This window comes from Cupressus sempervirens, chromosome 6 (assembly GCF_028749045.1).
Source record: "Cupressus sempervirens isolate cs-2001-9-10 chromosome 6, ASM2874904v1, whole genome shotgun sequence".
NCBI classification, from domain to species: domain Eukaryota; kingdom Viridiplantae; phylum Streptophyta; class Pinopsida; order Cupressales; family Cupressaceae; genus Cupressus; species Cupressus sempervirens.
The window spans coordinates 585,575,577-585,594,448 of record NC_143123.1 but is presented as its reverse complement, the minus strand read 5'-3'; the positions used below and the strand labels follow the sequence as shown (position 1 = coordinate 585,594,448).

The window sequence follows — 18,872 nt, the reverse complement described above, 5'->3', positions numbered from 1 at the left end:
TAAATAAATAAATAACAGGTTAGGACTATAGGTTGTGTTAATTATTGTGAAATTGTATTTTTCCACAACGCTTTAGAAGTCAATAGTAACACAGGTCTACACCAAAACATTCTAAGTTGTTGGCTCTCCTTAGTGGGGAAATATTCCTCTTGTTTTGTCTTTCCTTTTTGGAGTGTGAGGTGCCATCTTATTACTTAGATATGCTTCATTGCATTTTTAGTGTACTTATTTGGGGAGTAGAGTACTTAGTTTCGTGGATTGTATTTGATTCTTTGTCACTTTCTTTGAACAAATAGTTAATTATAAATAACTTAATATAAATTTAATTTGGGTAGATGTTCCTATAAGTGAATCTTCTTGTCTTCCATTAAGTCTTATTGTCTTCTATTATCGTAAATTACTTCTAGAAGGATTTGCACTTTTAAATAATATTGTATAAAATAATATTGTATAAAGTCTCTAAATGTACCATTTTGTCAATCTCTCACATGAACAAGTGTCATTTTTTATATTAAAATAAATTAAAGGCTTTGAACTTGTAAAATAAAAAGTGAGAAATTCACAATAGTCAGGAAATGCATAATTTTTTTAGCTTAAGTAAAATATTAATTCTTGGTTTCCTTGAATAAATATCTTCTACATTTTTCTCTATTATATTTTATTTTCTATGAATGAAATGTTGATTTTTAATTCTTTTAAAACTTTAATGAACTTCCTATTTTGGTGGAATCTATAATGCATTAATGTTTCTCATTTTGGACAGAGTTATGTAACTTAGCTGAACAATGCATGAAGGATGAATGACAAATTTCAGTTGTGTATAGCCTTTTTAAAACATGTAAGTTAATCTTTTTAAATCTAGGTCAAGCTTTTACTCAAATTTTAATCTTCAAACAATTTGATGTTTTTTAATCAACTTCTAAATGAATATTTTCTTTTAAATATTTTGCGATTTCTTGATCTTTTATATTTGTTTAATTCTTAATAAACATATTAACTAAAGTAATAATTTGTTCTACACAACAAATTGAAAAAAAGTTTTTTCTTTTTTCTTTAAGTTATAGTTTTCAATTGAATTTGTTTTCCTATTTCATTCTTTAATGTTGAAACTCCTCTACACTGAATATACATTTTATTTTTTGATTTTAAATTTAGAGCACAAAACTTATTGAATGCATTGTTAGAACAACTTTGAATTGTAGTTGTGAAACAAATTCAAAATTATCTGGAATAGTTTTGGTTAAAATACAAGGTAAAATGGTTACACAACCAATAAAATAGGAAATGAGATCTCACATCCTCCAAAGCAATACTAAAATGATACTATAACCTTACCAAAATTATTAAAATGAATTCCTCCAAAAACATCTCGTTGATTTGAAATTAACATTTTGAACAAGAATTTGTATGAAAAAACTAATAGAGAATCTAAGAAATTAGGAGAGCATTTTTAAACTTGAATGATTATTAAAGTTTACAACAAACATCGTATAATGATCCCTCTACTCATATTAATTTTCACTCCAAACATATATATGCTCTGCTCAAGCGATATTAAAATAACAGAGATGTCATATTCATATAACAACATATAAAGGAGATATATGTACTATCTAAATTGCGAGATAAATCTAGTAAAACTTAACATGGTATCGTAGCCTAGATTATGAGACAATTATTATCAAATATATTTAGTGCACTCAAATATTGTAAATCCTTATCTATCAATATGGTAAGCGGTATGAAGGTAGAGGATAGAGTCAATGGTGACCTAAATTACGTTGGGCAGAAATTATCAATGAATTAGCCCTGAGAGAGAATGACCAAAAGAAACTTCTTGAAAAATTAGAGCAACCACCAAAGGGAAGTGATGAATTGAATAAATGGGAGAAGGATAACACGAAAGCCAGGAAATTGATCATATATGGTGTTAAGGATCCTCTACTTCCTATTATTTTTGAATTAGACAACACATGAAATGTTTAAACCACTTCAAGAAATGTTTGAGATAAACAATACTACTAGAATTCTATTTCTGAAAGACAATCTCTCCAACATTAAGGTGAATAAAGGAGAATCCATCACTTCATATTTCATGAGGATAACAAAGCTATGGAACCAACTTTCTATGATTAGTCACATCTATGATGAGAAAAAATTAGCCATGATTGCTCTAAAGGGATTGCCACCATCATGGAAACCTTTTACACAAGGAGTATACGCTCGTTCCAAGCTTCATAAACTTCCTCAACTAAAGGCTGACTGCTTGCAAGAGGAGGGCATATTAATGTCTCAAGATTATACTTATACTAGATGCGATGTTCAATCTGTTACAACCCAAGTTGATAAAAGGAAGAAACCTAAATTGAAAGGGAAAATGAAACATATAGATTACTCTAAAATACAATGCTTTAAATGTGACAACTATGGTCATTTAGCATCTCAATGCCCTAATAGATTGAAACATCAAGCATCCTTTGCTAAATTCAACCATCCAAATATAGATTTAGGGAGATTTCTATTCTAAAAGAACTTCAAAATGTCCATAACATTGGATTAAGAGGGAGCTCTCTATTTGTCTTATCATCTTCATCAAACTGTGAAATAAATGTAAAATGCTGTAAGGTAAACTTAGCATAGTTACAATTTTTGACATAGAGCCTCAGAATGCCAAACTATTGTAATATAGATGTAAATTTAAAATCACATTTATTTGTTTGTATTTTCAATACATACTATAAGAATTATGTGCCTTGATCTTGTTATTATAGGAAGAGGGAATCTGATACTTCTTCTAAGACAATCTTGAATTAGGAGTTGAGATGATTGATATTCAGAGGAAATTCAAAAGTCTTTGAGAGTGACTATAATTTTAATGGGCCTAACCCCTATGTACATCATGAGGGAGTGACGACTTCCAAATAATGTCACTTGTATTTGTAGAAGTTATTGAAAAGCGATGATCTTACAATAACTTACTTCTTCTATTATGATGGATATCTTATGATATATATGTTGATGTTTATAAGGTATGGCTAAACTCCACGAGGCTTCATAATGCCATTAAGGTTGGGAGGAGAGCAAGCCTATTTGTCATTCTTCTTCATGGGAAAATCTCTAAAAAAATTATCTCAAAGATTGAGTCTTGGGGTAGTCATGACTTTATGTGGCCCTTGTGATTTATTTGAGTTTGGTGACTTTTTGACTCAAAATGGAGTTTGATACAAGACTGTGCTTTCATTTACTCTCTTTTATGTTGATGCAAGGTTTGATCTTCCTTTTATTTTAATCAGAGTTTTGTGAACTTTGATTTTCGTTTGGGTTTCTATGTAGTTAGTAGACTCTGAGATTTCATCGAGTTTTGTAACTTTTCAACTTCAATATGTTGAAAATAATTGATCAATTGTATATTGTCTTTGATGTTACACAAAATGTCATATCTTTATTAGTCAACGTTTGTCGAGCTCACTCGGGCGATGAAGATAGTTTCCTGTGTTTGTCGAGCATTCCAATGTTTGCCAAGTTTAGAAGATAGTGTCTATCGAGTTTACTCGAGCACCAAAGAGAAGTTAGCATAAGTTCAGTGTTAATCGAGCTCATTCGGTTAACAAAGGAAAAGTTGGATGGAACCAGTGTTAACCGAGCTCACTCGGTTACCAAAGGAAGTTTACGAAGTTGCAGTGTTAACCGAGTTCACTTGGTTACCAAAGGAAGTTTACGAAGTTGCAATGTTAACCGAGTTCACTTGGTTAACATAGGAAAATCATTTTAGTGTTAGTATCTACCGAGCTGGGTCGGCTAACAAAGGATTTTCTTGTTTTTGCATATTGAGTTTAATGAATTTGTTTGTTGGTTCTAGCTAATTGAAGAGACTTCATAATTATTTGATGAATATTGGTTTTCAAAGGACAAATGATAACAATAACCTATAAATCAAAGAAGGATCAAACAAGAAGATTGTGTTGGCAGAAATCTTTGTGATGATACATTGTTTATTGGAAATGATGATTTGTGCAAATCTTTTTCAGACGAAATGAGTAAGGAATTTGAAATGTAAATGTTTGGAGAAATGAAATTCTTAATTGGCTTGCAGATTCAACAGAAGAAAGATGGTATCTGCATTACTCAATCTAAGTATATCAAGGAGATATTGAAGAAGTTTGGAATGGAGGATTCAAGATCAGTTGGAACACCTATGTCTACTGGACATAAGCTTTTCAAAAATGATGATTCCAAGGAGGTAGATCAGCCCACATATAGATCTGTGATTAGAAAACTTTAGTATGTAGTACATACTAGGCCTGATATTGCTCTTGTAGTTGGTATGGTGGCAAGATTCTTAGCTAATCCTAAAGAAAATCATATGATGGCGATAAAGAGAATCATGAGGTATTTGAAGGGTACTGAAGAGTATAGATTATGGTACAAGAAAGGATGCAATTTAGATTTGAAAGCCTTCACTGATGTAGATTGGGCAAGAAGTGTTGATGATAGGAAGAGCACCAGTAGTGGAGCATTCTTTATTGGTAAAAGACTAGTGTCTTGGACAAGTAAGAAGCATTTGCATCTCTCAGTCTATAGCAGAGGCAAAGTACGTTGTAGTAGCAGTCAATTGTTCCAATATTGTTTGGTTCAAACAACTATTGGCAGGTACGAAGGTAGAAATCAAGGATCCAGTGGTTATCTTCTCTGATAACGCCAGTGCAATCAATATATCAAAGAATCTTGTGATGCATACCAAGACCAAGAATATTGCAATAAAATATCATTTTATGAAAATTAGTTCAAGACAAAGAGGTGACATTGGAATATGTGAATACTAAAGAACAAATTGTAGACATATTCACAAAGCCAATACCTAAGAATGCAATTTTGTTTTTAAGAGGTAAGCTAGGGGTTATTCCCTTATGTGAAGCTCACTAAACAACATTTAGTGGTGCATCAACCAGAGCATGTTAAAAATAAGTCAAGTTGATGAAGTAATAAAAGGGCAGATTGCATATGAATCAATACATCGGGTACATTGATATTCATTGGATATTATCTTTGGCATAAGATGTCAAAGAGGGAGAGTTTATTGTCATATCAAAAAAAACTTCTAAAGAGGGAGAGGTTTCTATATCATAGATTTTTTTTTGAATATTTGAAGATTTCAAAGAAGAAGAGTTCGATGAAAAATAATCTTGGAGAGTTTGCTAACAGAGGGAGAAACTAAAGTTAGAGGAAGAGATTGAAGTCAAAGGGAGTACACTCTAATAGAGGGAGTTCTCATGAATGACAATTAGAATGAGTTTGGTTCCACCTTGAGTTTTCCATTTATTTTAATTCATTTTGAGATATTTTGATTTCAAACAGTGTTTCTATCAAGATTTTAAGACTTCTAGTTTCTGTTAACTTTCAAACACATTTATTTTCAATTGAATTGGTGAACAATTTTTTTTCTATATAGTTTGAATGAATTGTGGTAAATCTTGATTGCCAATTATCTTTTAATTATATATTGATAAATAAAACATTATACAATAAAACTTTGGACATATAACGATCTAACTATCAGAGACTACGTTGATTTGATTGTATATTTGTGTGATATACATTGTTGAGACATTGGGGACGATTGTAAAGAATAAGTGATCCTCAAAATCAACTTGGAAGATTAAAGAAACTAAAGAAAAAAAAAGAATTTCAAGGCAATAGTAAAACAATGGAACAAGAGTAGTGGAAATTTGAATCCGACGTTGAGGATGTAGAACTAGTTTGACTGCAAGTCAATTGAAGACCCCAAAATAATCCAGTTTGCAATTCAAAAATTTATAGGACATGGATCTTATCTCTAGGGTCATTCAAAAACTAACATGAAAGGGAAAGGCAATGACAACAGTAAAACACAGGAAAGGATGGTTAAAAATGTGAATAAAAATGCATGCTTGTAGATTACGTGACACATTTTTTTTATTGAAGTTGCAGAACTTGAAGCAAAGGTAGAAAATCGTTAAACACTTGGCATGACATACATAAGAAAGTAAGGAGAGTGTGTGAAGATATATGGATGGAAATGTCAATATGCATTGAAGGAGGAAGAGAAAGTTTCAAGGAGATAATAGAAAACATCTCAAGGTAGAGATAGATCAACACGAGCAAGAAAAGTCTTATGTCAATGGTGAAGGCTATTAGATTAAGGAAGAGAAAGTAACATCATCTCACACAAATGAACTAAAATGCATCAGGAGTGTCCCTTAGTGGAAGAACAATTTAGTCCAAGGGAAGAGCCTATAGTTTGGAAAACATGTAGGAGAAACTAGAATCAGCTCAACCAACAAGTTTATTCAAAACAACATGGAATGTGAGAGTTTGAAATGGTATTTACAAATATGAGATTAGGTGTGATGTGATGGCTACATATACTTGTCATTTACTATACACAAATACAATGAAACTCGATATACAAGTATAGTGAAAATGTGAATATGATGTCAAGGATGATTATTTTGATTGTAAGTCAATTCATGACACAAAAACAATGATGTTTGCAATTTGAGAATTTATAGACAAAGATCTTAATGCTAAGATCGTTCAAAAACTAAAATGAAAGGTACAGACAAGGATACAACCAAATAATGAGGGAAGATGTTAAAAATTGTGAACAAAAAATGTGTGTATGGATTACCTAATACATATTTTACAAAAGTTGCAAAACAAGTAATCAAGGAAGAGTGTTCAAGCACACCCAAAGAAGGTTTAAAAATTAAACATTTTGCATGTCATCCAAAACACGATAGGCAAAAAGTGTCAAGATAAATGAATGAAATTATTTAAAGGCATTGAAGGATAAAGATAAAGTTTCGAGTAGAAATCAAATTACAGCCCAAGGGAGACATAGATTCTGAAGTGCAAGACAATATTCCAACAATGGTGAAGGTTATCACTCTAATAAAGTGAAGGGAACCACTTCTTGCACAGACATACTAGAAGATAGAGGAAAATAATATTCTTTAGATGAATAAGTGAAAACTCAATGAGAAGAACTTGTTGTCTAAAAGACATAGAAGGAAAAAAATGAGTAGAGTCAACCAAGAAGTTTAGTCAATACAAGTGGAATATGAGATTTATTTTAAAATTGAAATTATGAATATTAGATTAGGTGTGATATGATGCCTAAATATACTTTTCATTTGCTATAAGTAAAGCCTTGGCAATTCAACATAAAAGAAGCTCATAATGGATGCTTCAATACATACATGGTATAGAAAAAATACAATAATAAATGCAACCGATAATAGACATGGAGATGTATTTTGACATGAGTCGATTCAAGACCTAAATAAAGTGAACAGAATAAAATAAAAAAATAAAAGTAATCCATCTTGGTGGTTGTATCATGTCCAAATTGATAGGAAGCATAGACTCAAAGATACACCAATATTGGGAGAGTATGATTACAGTGCTTAAGGCAAAAATATGGGTAAAGAAGGATAATAAACAACTTGTTATTGCAGAAACTTGCATGAGAATGGCACAAAGAGGACAATGTTTGAACTTGGGCCACCAAGAGGTATAAACCAATAGTTACCTAGATGTTGAGAGTCATCACACATAGGTTCAATTTGATAAAAATGACAAAGTAGAGTAGTAAAAATGGTGGAGGTCGATGATTATTGTGACAAAGAAGTGACACATAGTGAACTTGGTAGATGAAAGTAAAAGTAAAGCAAAGAGATGATTTTTAAGCCAATGATAAAAGGTAGCAACTAACCACAATTTGATCTTACTGAGTAAAATAAAAATTAGAATATGATGTCAAGGATGGAGATTTATTTTGACTGTAAGTCAATTGAAGATCCAAAATGAATGAAGTATGTAGTCATAAAATAGAAGAAGCATCTATCTTAGTGGTGAGATAATTCAAAAGTAAATATGAAAGGCAAATGAACAGACAAAACCAAAACATATGACAGGATGGTTAAAATGATGAAAGAGAAATGCATGTAGGCTATTTAGAAATGTCGAAAAACATGAAGTAGGGAAATAAGAGCCTACAAGTGTACACAAAGGGGTTTTGAAAATTAAAAATCTCGCATTGCATTTGGAAGATGATAAAGACAAAATGTTTTGAAAATTAAACATCTCAAGGAAGAGAAAGATTCTCTCATGGTAGACAAGACTCCAACAGTGGTGAAGGTTATCAGACTAAGCAAGATAAAGTAAGCATACCTCATACAAACACTATAATAGGTGGAAGAAAGTAGTGTTCTTTAATGGAAGAGAATATTAATCTGGTGAAAGAGTCATTCATTTGAAAGAGATAAAGGAGATACTAGAACATGCTCATCAAACAAAATTTATTCAAAATAAAATTGTCTATGAATTTTTGAAATGGTATTTACAAATATGAGATTAGGTGTGATGTGATTTTGACATATGCATCTCATCTACACTAGTGAGAACCATAAAAAATCGATAGAAAATATGTTCATAATGGATAATTCAATGCATGCATGATATAGGTAGAGACAAGCATACACAAAGAAGTTTAAAAATAAAACATTTGGCATGGTGTACAAAATGCGATAGGGAGAAAGTGTCAAGATACATGAATACGGTTATTTATAGGCATTGAAAGAAGAAGATAAAGTTTTGTGGAGAAATCAAATTACAGCTGAAGGGAGAGATAGATTTTGACATGAAAGACAATATTCCAGCAATGGTGAAGTTTATCACCGTAACAAAGTGAACGTAAGCACTTATCACACAAACATACTAGAAGATAGAGAAAAGTAGTATTCTTTAGAGGAATATGTGATAACTCAATGGGAAGAACTTCTTTGACAGCCATAGAACGAAAAAATCAGTGAAGTCAACCAAGAAGATTAGTCAGTACAAGTATAATGTGAGATTTATTTCAAAAATTGAATTTATGAATATGAGATTAGGTGTGATATGATGCCTAAATATACTTTTAATTTACTATAAGGAAAGCCTTGGAAATTCAACATACAAGAAGCTCATAATGGATGCTTCAATACATACATGATATAGAAAGAATACAATAGTTTATGCAACCAATATCAAAGATGGAGATGTATTTCGACATGAGTCGATTGAAGACTTAAGTAAAATGAACGCAGAAAATTCAAAATATTAAGATAATCCATCTTGGTTGTCGTATCATATGCCCAAATTGATAGGAGGGTAGACTAAAAGATACAATAATATTGGGAGAGTATGATTACAATGATTAAGGAAAAAATATGGGTAAAGAAGAATACTAAACGACTTGTAATTGCAGAAACTTGCATGAGAATGACACAAAGAGGAGGATGTTTGAACTTGGGCCACCGAGAGGTACAAACCCAATAGTTACGTAGATGTTGAGAGTCATCACATGTAGGTTCAATTTGATAAAAATGACACAAAGCAGAGTAGTAAAAATGGTGGAGGTTGATCATTATTGTGACGAAGAAGTGACACACAATCAACTTGGTAGATGAAAGTAAAAGTAAAGCAAAGAGAATATTTTTAAGCCAATGATAAAAGGTAGCAACTAACCACAATTTGATCTTCCTGAGTAAAATAAAAATTAGAATCTGTCGTTGAGGATGGAGATTTATTTTGACTATAAGTCAATTGAAGATCCAAAATGAATGAATTATGCAATCACAAAATTGAAGAGGCGTTTATCTTAGTGGTGGGATCATTCAAAAGTAAATATGAAAGGCAAATGAATAGACAAAAAGAAAACATAAGATAGGATGGTTAAAAAGATGAAAGGAAAATGCATGTAGGCTACATATTACCTAGCACATTTGTTAGAAATGTCGAAAAACTTGAAGTAGGGAAATAAGGGCCTACAAGTGTACATAATGAGGTTTTGAAAATTAAAAATCTCGCATTGTATTTGGAAGATGATTGTTAGAGTAAATAATTAATATTTAATTATTTATTCTATTGCTTAAGCTTACTTAGGTCATGCATTTATTTAATATTTCATATTTAATGCATGTAGTGGTTAGTTGGTGACAACACGGGAGTTTGTTCCCTTCTAGTTGTCACACTTATCTTCCAGCTTGTTCTACAAGCTTCCATGAGCTCTTTATATTCGGGCTCTCTCTCATTGTATTTGAACAATAACAACATCACATTATTGTAAATACATTTCTTCTTGTGTTTGCATTCATGGTGTCTCTCATGTCCGTTTAGGGTTTTGCCCGTGCTCCATGCTCCTCCCCTTCTATGGCTTCTCTTTGACAGGTTCGCATGCAGGTGATCTTGGCGTCTTCGGAGTTGGTTTTCCTCAACTCCAACATGGTATCAGAGCCTTCCTGCTGCAGCTTCGTTGAAGAAATTTTGAAGCTATGATTTGAAGTCACAAACCCTAGTTTGTTTGTGCAATTTTTCTTCAAATCAGGGGATCAGCGATTTTTCGGAGCACTTTGGGACCGAACGGACATCACCATTGGATCTGGAAGGCCGTTTGCAGTTAGGATTCATATAAAACTTGTCGTTTTTGGAGACAGGGCATTTTTGGCGAATTTTTGAGGCTTCCAGGGTCGCTGCCGTACGGATCGTACGGACGCAGAGCGTAAATTTTTTTTTAAAAACGGTTTTCGGGCACACCGCCGCCGCGCCACCGCGGGGCCGCCACCGCGCCACCCGCGCGCCGCCCACAGCGGCCGTAGCAGGCAGCGCTGCCCACGCTCCACCGCGGCTCGGCCGCCGCCCTCCGCCGGCGGCTCATCCTGCATCCGCCACCTCCGCCGGTTGCTCTGCCGTCTGCGGCCACCGCCTCCCGGTTCCGCCGCCCGACAGCTCCGCCTCCAGTCAGCGCCAACTCTGCAGCTCGTCAGCCGAGTAGGCCACTGCGGGGGTGACACGGCCACGTGGACCCGCCACATCACCCCTACCACATCAGCACTGCCACGTGGCACTCTTTTTTGCTGCGACGGCCACCAAACCGTCAAATTTAACCACATGACTTGCTGATGTCAGCGCTGCATCAGCCCTTGCATGCACCTCTCCCGATTGCTTTTGGACCTACCTTTGGTTTTTTGGCCATAACTCTTGCATACGGAGGTATTTTTCCGATCCGAAAGAAGCGCCGGAAAGCTGGTTCCGAGACGGAGATTTTGGTGTAGGTATTTTTAGGTTTTGATGCATTTTTATTGCCTGTTTTTTCTGTTGAAGTCCGAAGTCTTGTTTTTGACTCCGGCATGCATATCTTTTGCGTCCCATGCCTGTTTTTGGAAAACTTTATATTTTTGGAAAGCTAGTTCTGTGTTCTTTTCAGAAATGTAGTCCTTTTTCTTCTTTTTTGGCCTCTACTCTTTCTATCATAGCTTTGGCGTTTTTGCTCTATGGTGAATATTTTGAGTGTTTTAGGCTTGAGGATCGTTTTCCTGGCATGGTTTGCTTTCTTTTCGGCTGTACTCTCTCTTGGTTCAGCTCTTTTTTAGTTATGATCATTGTAGCTATCTTTTTGAAGCACTTTTCTATTTCGCACTGAGATAAAGTGTCACTTTTGCATTTCGGGAGTCATGAACGTTGTTTTGAGTCAGGTGTACTTGCACTTTTTCATAAAGCACCATGGGGGGGATTATTGTTTGCTGTTTTAGGCATTCTCCCTTTGTCAAGTGAGTGTCCCTTCCACGACATTAGCCCATGCAAAGTCAGTTAGACCGTGTCTTTATCAGTGTCTGTACCTCTTTTCCTCTCTCCTCGTTCTTGGTTCGTTTGCAAAAGATTTTGGCTCACCGCCTCAGTTGCCTGTCATCACACCCCGTCTGCATTAAGGGGGGGTTATGCTGTGTTCTAATGCATCCATGGTTCGATGGTTCGATAGTGTGAACTATGTATTCAGTGGTTGATCCTACATACAAGGCGATTGCAGTGGCTGGCTACCTATGCATTTCGGTGAGATGGATCATCTACCATATAGACATGCTTAGTTCGTGCCTTCTTCTTCCATGGAGGTTTCTTCAGATCAGCAGTTTGGCAGATTTGCGACTTCTTCATGCTTCAGTGATGCTGCTTCTTCATGATCATTCCTTGTTCCTATTTTAGGGGACAATTTCCCTAGTTGGAGACTTCTTCAGCTCTTCACTGGGTTCTTACCTCTTTTTGGGGGAGGGTTTTTCCCATGTGGTTTTCTCTCTTTCCTCGCTTACAGAGGTTGCTTTTTCTAGCATTGTACATGGGTACCTAACATGGCCTCGTTGCCGGGACCCATTATGCATTCATCTTTGTTTTGTGAGCTTAAGGCATTTCCCTAAGTTGCACTTAAGGGGGGGTGTTAGAGTAAATAATTAATATTTAATTATTTATTCTATTGCTTAAGCTTACTTAGGTCATGCATTTATTTAATATTTCATATTTAATGCATGTAGTGGTTAGTTGGTGACAACACGGGAGTTTGTTCCCTTCTAGTTGTCACACTTATCTTCCAGCTTGTTCTACAAGCTTCCATGAGCTCTTTATATTCGGGCTCTCTCTCATTGTATTTGAACAATAACAACATCACATTATTGTAAATACATTTCTTCTTGTGTTTGCATTCATGGTGTCTCTCATGTCCGTTTAGGGTTTTACCCGTGCTCCATGCTCCTCCCCTTCTATGGCTTCTCTTTGACAGGTTCGCATGCAGGTGATCTTGGCGTCTTCGGAGTTGGCTTTCCTCAACTCCAACAATGATAAGGACAAAATGTTTTGAAAATTAAACATCTCAAGGAAGAGAAAGATTCTCACATGCTAGACTTGACTCCAACAATGGTGATGGCGATTTGAGTAAGGAAGATAAAGTTAGCATATCTCACACAAACACAATAATAAGTGGAGGAAAGTAGCGTTCTTTAATGGAAGAGGATATTAATCTTGTGGAAGAGTCGTTGATTTGAAAGAGATAAAGAAGATATTATAACATACTCATTAAAAAAATTTATTCAAAATAAATTGGCATATGAATTGTCGAAATGGTATTTACAAATATGAGATTAGGCGTGATGTGATTCTGACATATGCATCTCATCTACACTAGTGAGTACCATAGAAAATCGATAGAAAAGATGTTCATGATAGATAATTCAATGCATACATGATATAGAAAGAAGTAAATTAGTAGAGTTAAAATTTGTTGAAGAGAAGGGAAGAAGATAAAGACAGTGCAATTTTTATTTAGTTTTGGACTAACATTTATGAAAGTGTTCAAGAATGACAAGGAACACTTCTAGGTTATTTCAAGGCTTGGTATAGTTGATGAAATAAGGCAAGATAAGGAAGATGAAAGTGCATTCATGCCTCGAAGCATTTTAGAGGATGCAAATATATTAAACAATGCAAGTGGAGCTTAATATAGATTTTCATAATGCCAAAGAAAGTGGCCATGTTTAATTTTTTTTTAGGTTTTATAAGAATTTCGATGAAGTTCTTTCATACACATGATGGAGGAATAGTGGTAGAAGAAGGAAAAGTTGAGAAGGAGAAAGAAGTAAAAATCAATCAGTTAAGGTGAAATATATGGTTGTCATTTATGGCAACATATGTTTTGTAGTTTAGTTATGATCATTTGTGAAGAAAAATTGTCTAAGTATTGGACAGTGTTACAACAGCATGACGAGATTTGTTGTTAGCCAAATATTCCCTTGGAATATTTTCTTTCGCAATTAATCCTAGATGCATGATGTCATCCTGATGATGCATACTTGTGCGCATGTCTGTCTGAGTAACTGAGTTCAAGTTATGAAGGAAATACTGATGCAGTTATCTCATAGTGCAGAACAGAGCATGCCGACAAATTGACATGTATGACTTGCAGAATTGTTTTGATTACTAAATCTTGATGAGCCAACTTTAAGGATGATATGTGAGCCGACTAAGGAAGAATTTATTAATATGTTTGATATAAGTAAAGAACTTCAATTGCGAAGTTAAGTGTGAATATGATGAGATACTATGTGATGCAAAGCAATGTTATGAGATGCGAGATATGATGCGAATTAATATATGTGCAGTTACCTCTTGTATGAAGAACTGACAATCAAAGGAATTGCGAAGTACAACAAGTGATCCAGTATTGTATGTATATCTATTCTCTTGAAGAACTGAATTGTTAGTTGCATGTTAGGGCAGTGGGTTCTTCTTGCAGACATTTGTGTATGATCTACACTGCTAACAGGGTTGAGGCTTCTAATAAGGCCTAGTCTCCTAACAAGGACTCGAGACACTATACATTCTTCATAGACTCCTAACAGGGTCAATAGCCTTAACCAGAGCCTTTACGTAGTGAATCATCTTGTGGGTTTCATCCCCACCGAGGTTTTCCCTTGGCTAGGGTTTCCCTAGTTAACAAAATATGGTGTTATGAGCTTTCTCTATGTATGGTTGTTTAAACTGTTTAACATTGTTGGTTTATTTTCTTATGCATTTGGCAAAGTAATTAATAATATTCATTTGTGGGCAAAAAGATTGAAAATACTAATTCAACCCCCTCACACCCCCTTGCAGTATTATCTATTTCTAACAAATATATTAAACAATGCAACTATAGCTTAATATAGATTTTCATAATGCTAAAGAAAGTGGCTATGTTTAATTTTTTTTTGGGTTTTATAATAATTTCGATGAAGTTCTTTCATACACATGATGGAGGAAAAGTGTTAGAAGAACAAAAAGTTGAGAAGGGGAAAGAGGTAAAAATTGATTGGAATGAAGATATTGTTGATTTGTATTTTATTGGTATAGTGAAAGGAAAATAAGAGTATAAGGTGTGAAATGTTGAATATGGATAAAATCAAAATATTCAAAATACCTAAAATTAATTAATTCAATGTGTGCATGGATCAATTGGAAATGGACATTATATTTTTATAGAGGGGGTTGGACAATGGTGGTGATTATTTATTGGAAGGAAGAAGGTTTACTAGGAAGATTCCACAAAAGAGTACAATTATTCCCACCAACAGCTCAAAAGGGAGTAGAGAGAAGTTAATTAAGTAATGGAATTTTTTGGAAGTTGATTTCGAATTGGAAAATTGATTAAATGACTCACATCCATTTCGTGAGCCAAGTCACAATTTAGTTTATGCTTGGGGCATTTGATGCAAGAGTGTATGGATGATTTGCTTCAAATAGTAAACTATCAAATCAAATTTTGTCTTTGCCAAAGTATTTTTTTGCAAAACTATAAATATATGGTTAGTCCATTTCTTTGCTCGGGGGTATGGCTAGAGTCCATGAGGCTTCATGATTGCATTAAGGTTGGGAGGAGAGCAAGCCCTTTCGTCATTCTTTTCCATGGGAAAATCTATAAAAAAAAGTATATTGAAGATCGAGTCTTGGTGTAGTCGTGATTTTATGTGGCCCTTGTGATTTATTTGAGTTTGGTGATTTTTTGACATAAATGGAATTTGATACAAGATTTTATTTTCATTTACTCTCTTTTGTGTTGACTCAAGGTTTTATCTTCCATTAATTTTAATCAAAGATTTGTAAACATTGATTTTTGTTTGACTTTCTATGTAGTTGGTGGACCCTGAGATTTCATTGAGTTTTTTAATTTTTCAACTTAAACATAGTTTTGTTCCACCTTGAGTTTTCCATTTATTTCAATTGTTTTTGATAAATTTTGATTTCAAACAGTTTCTATCGAAATTTTAAGACTTGTATTTTTGGTTTAGTTTCAAACACATTTATTTTTGAAATTGAGTTGGTGAACCTGAAATTTTCTGTTGAGTTGAAATGAATTGTGGTAAGTTTTGATTTCCAATTTTCTTTTATTTTGTAGTTAATACATTATACAATTAAACTGTGCACATAGTACCATCTAATTATAGGAGACTATGTTGATCTGATTGTATATTCATGTGATACACATTGTAGAGACATTGGGGATGATTGTAAAGAATAGTTGATCCTCAAAATCAACTTGGAAGATTAATGAAAATAAAGAAAAGATAAGAATTTCAAGGCAATCGAAAAATAACGGAACAAACCGCAAATTGAACTTCCTAAGAGTAGTAGAAATTTGAATTCGATGTTGAGGATGTAGAATTAGCTTGACTGCAAGTCAATTGAAGACCCCAAAACAATCAAGTCTGCAATCCAAAAATTTTAAGGACATGGATCTTATCTCTGCAATCAGTCGAAAACTAACTTGAAAGGTACATGCAATTACAACAATAAAACACATGAAAGGATGAATAAAATGTAAATGAAGTCTTCATGCTTGCAAATTACGTTATACACTTTTTTATAAAAGTTGCAAAACTTAATGCAAAGGTAGAAAACCATTAAACACTTGGCATGACATGCATAAGAAAGTAAGGAGAGTGTGTGAAGATATATGACTGGACATATCAATATACATTTAAGGAGGAAGAGAAATTTCAAGGAGATAAAAAAGTACATCTCAAGCAAGAGAAAGATCCACACATGCAGTAAAAGTCTCTGTCAGTGGTGAAGGCTATCAGATTAAGTAAGAGAAAGTAACCACACCACACACAAAGAAACTAAAAGGCATGAGGAGTGTTCCTTAGTGGAAGAACAATTTAGTCCAAGGGAAGAGCCTATTGTTCAACAAACATGTAGGAGAAACTAGAATTGGCTCAACCAAGAAGTTTATTCAAAACAATGTGGAATTTGAGAGTTTGAAATGGTATTTACAAATATTAGATCAGGTGTGATGTGATGGCTACATATATTTGTTTTTGATTAAGTAAAATAGGTTTTGAAGGGTGTTTGGAACCCTTTACACATCAAAAACATTTCAATGGAGCTGAAACAAAAAATACAATAGACGAGAGGAGAAACAGGGCACCAACCAAAAAAAGTGACCACAGTGGCCTCATAGGTAACATAGTGCACTTTTGCCACCGAAATACAACTTCATAAAACCATTTAGGACCCTTGAGTCCCAAAAGAGTGAGATTGAAGATTTCGATCACAGAACTGTTGGGATCATTTGTTTTTTTTTCTTCAACCTTTGTCCAACCTTCGTCTGCCAACCTAAAGTCTCCTTTTGCCAAACCAAAGCATCGACATCAAGCCCATCTGAGAAACAAGCAATACCATACTAGAAAGATTACCCACAGGATTCCTACCCACAGAGGGAGGGGAAACCACTACATCCATATTCAACAACGGACCAAAAACTTGGTCAGATAGGGAAGAAACACAAGCACCCAAAGCAACCACAGGTGCAGGGGAAACCAAAGTAACAGGGTCTTTAAGGACAAATAATGCTGATCCAAAACCTAGCCCACCAAGGTGGTCTTTTCTTTGATTTCCTCAGCTCCGCAGAGCAGTGCACAACCACATGTCTAATTCCAGAGCAAACCCTATAGCGGAAAGGAATACCTTCATAGTTTGGAGTCTGAATCCAAGATCCATTAGGGACCTCAAGTTTGATTTTCTTAGGGAGGCCTTTTGAAATATCAACCACCACAAGAATGCTAGCGTAAGTAGTATTAAGATATATCCAAAGATTTATATATCCACCCTTTGGAAGACACCAATGGCATCTCCCACAACTTCAAGAACCAAATCCAGCCACAAGTGAAGAGGGTGACTCGTGAGCCTGACCCAAAGAGGCATATGAGAAAAACAAAAGTACGGTCAAAAAGCTTATGCCAGGGTTTGGCCAACAAAGGGAGACGGTCCTCTCAGCTGAAGAGACTACACAAAATAGCCCTCATATCTTCAACAACATCAAATTTTACTATGGAAAAACCCCTAGCCTCAGGTAAATCTGGACTAAACTTTGGGGGAAAAGTCCAATCCTATACCCCAGGCCAACAAAGCAAGTACTTGGCACGAAAGTCCTGTAAGGGAAACTAGCCTACAACCATTCTCCACTATGAAGGGGAGTTGAATCTGTGACCTCAAGGAAGTAAACCTCAAGGCACAGACTAACTCACCTACAAGTGGCGACTGGTTACATATATTTGTTATTTACTATAGACAAATATAATGAAACTTGATATACAAGTATACTGAAAATGTGAATATGATCTTGAGGATGATTATTTCGATTGTAAGTCAATTGATCACACAAAAGCAATGAAGTTTGCAATTTGAATCGAACATCAAGGATGGAAAATTATTTTGATTGTAAGTCTATTGAAGATCGAAAAACAATGAAGTATGCAATCACAGAAGTGAAGTGGCATTTATCTTAGTGGCAAGATCATTAAAAAGAAAATATGAAAGGTAAATGAACAAACAAAACATAAGATAGGATGGTTAAAAAGATGAAAGAGAAAAGCAATTAGGCTACATATTACATAACACGTTTGTTAGAAATGTCAAAAAACTTGTTGTAGAGAAATAAGAGCTTACAAGTGTACACAAAGGGGTTTTGAAAATTGAACATCTCACACTGGATGTGGAAGACAATAAGGACAAAATGTTTTGAAAATTAAACATCTCAAGGAAGAGAAAGATTCTCACATGCAAGACGAGACTCCAACGATGGTGAAGGTTATTAGAGTAAGGAAGATAAAGTGAGCATATCTCACAAAAAAACTATAATAGTTGGAGGAAAGTATTGTTCTTTAATGGAAGAGGAGATTAATCTAGTGGAAGAGTCGTTCATTTGTAAGAGATAAAGGAGATATTAGAACATGCTCAGCATAGAAATCTATTCAAAACAAATTGGCATGAATTTTTGAAATCGTATTTAAAAATATAAGATTAGGTGTGATGTGATTCCAACATATGCATTTCATCTACACTAGTGAGAGCCATAAAAATCGATAGAAAAGATGTTCATAATGGATAATTCAATCCATACATGATATAAAAAGAAGTAAATTAGTAGACTTAAAATTTGTTGAAGAGAAGGGAAGAAGATTAAGGCATTGCAATTTTTATTTATTTTGGATAGA

At 34.4% G+C, this 18,872-nt stretch overlaps 1 pseudogene across 1 annotated transcript in view; it reads left to right on the top strand.

The window, feature by feature from the left end:
* Nucleotides 1–767: 767 nt before the first annotated feature.
* Nucleotides 768–18,872, top strand: part of LOC149553605 (uncharacterized) — a 108,247-nt pseudogene continuing 90,142 nt past the window's right edge. Inside the window, exon 1 of the transcript XR_016353132.1 lies at nucleotides 768–838. The product of XR_016353132.1 is annotated as an uncharacterized LOC149553605 (transcript). The remainder of the gene's footprint in view (nucleotides 839–18,872) is intronic.